The sequence below is a fragment of the Eutrema salsugineum genome, unplaced genomic scaffold (genome assembly GCF_000478725.1).
Source record: "Eutrema salsugineum unplaced genomic scaffold, Eutsalg1_0 scaffold_9, whole genome shotgun sequence".
Taxonomy (NCBI): Eukaryota; Viridiplantae; Streptophyta; class Magnoliopsida; order Brassicales; family Brassicaceae; genus Eutrema; species Eutrema salsugineum.
Window position 1 is genome coordinate 9,663,416 of NW_006256342.1, and position 1,774 is coordinate 9,665,189.

The following is a 1,774-nucleotide window of genomic DNA, read 5'->3' on the forward strand; positions in this document are numbered from 1 at the left end:
GTTTCTCAAGAAAGTTTTGCTTCGACATCTTATCTTTCTTTTCTAAGTCCACTCTCTTAATCTCCCACATACCCGTTAGGTCCACCAAGGCTTCCCATAATCCATAGGAGCCGAAGAAGATGGTCCGTTCTTTTTGCCTTTAGCTGCAGCTTTGGCAGCTTTCACACCAGGTGGGCGTTGAGTTTTCTCTCCACCTGCTGATGTCTCCTCTCCACAGCATACCGGCGTTGAGTTTGGTGATTTGTGGGCACCTTCTTCACACTTTCTACGCTTAACCCTTTCAGCATCTCTTACAGTGGTGGCTGAAGTCCACTTTTGATCATATCGAAGTTCCCTCCAAGCATGCTACCAAACTTAAAACCGTGATCGTTGAGGAAGATCTGGTGTGCAGCTTTCATTAAGTCATTGTCGTTTTGGCCGGATCTTTGCTCTTTAACGGCAGCCTGGTAGCAGCCAACAAACTTGCACACTTGGTCGTTGAGTCTACTCCACCTTTGCTTGCAGTGATTGGAATCTCTATCTGGATAGTCAGCCAACTTCCGACTAGAGTTGAAATAAGACGTGATGCGTGACCAGAATGCACCGGCTCGTTGCTCATTAGACACCACTGGATCTTTTCTGGTGTTCAACCAAGCAGAGATGAGCACAAGGTCTTCAACTGGAGTCCACTGCCTCCGCACTTTGCGATATTCAACTGTAACCGGTGGTTACTCCGAGTACTAAGTACTAAACCTAGGGAGTTGGGACGATTCTATCTCTATGGTCAGGGTTAAAGAAAAAGGATATTCTTCTTGCAAAGTTAACAGGTTTACAAAACCCTGAGGATTACCAAATGAGTTATGAGATGCCATATGGATTTGGAGAATGTTTAGAGTTTGGTGATTTTGGAGAGGAGTCTTAAGAGTTTTTTAAGTGTTAAGAGTTTTTAGTGTTTAAAGATTTGGTGTTTTAGGTTTTATAATATGAGGTTAATTGTAAAAGTTTTTTAGCAATAAATGTTCAACCAAACTGATATGATCGTTGAAAAAAAGGCTTTTAACTATTTCTCTAACGTTAACTAACATTACTCTATACCTAACAAACCATAATGCAATAAACGAACTCCACTTTTCACTTACCTTGTCAGCGCTGATGCGTAAAACAGTCCATCTCCGCCTTCAAGTATCACCTTTGGATAGCCGGTGTATTGGTAACCTCGGAAAAATAATACATAAATGTTAGCAACCAATGACATTCAATGCAGAAACAATAAATATTGAACTACTTAACAATGAATAGAAACATCATTACCTTGCTTCCTGATTCCCTGCACGCAGCAACTGACCTGATATCACCATAACCAAACAAGGGAATAATCATACCAAGCAATAACCGAAAAGTTGCAAATAGCTATACGCAATAAGTAACCAAATGCCATAACCGAAACAACAACCAAATTAATACCAAGTTAAGGTTCTAGCATAACACAAAGATAACACAAAGGTTTAAAGTTACAAGGAAATAGCCGCATAAGACTTAGCAACTAAACACCTACTTAAACATATAGAAAATACATGCAACAACACAAAGAAAACATAATAACATATAGCTGTCACCTTGGTTACTCATTGCCTCCTTCAACCTCGCAACTTTCCCTTGCATCACTCTTAGCTCCTCCTTGACTTCACTGATGCTCGAATCCGGACCTCTCTCAAGTCTTCCCACGGTGGTCCTTTAAATCCTTCTGTCCAGAACGCCGATTTGCTCGGTCAACGCCTTGTCCCAGAACTTGAAA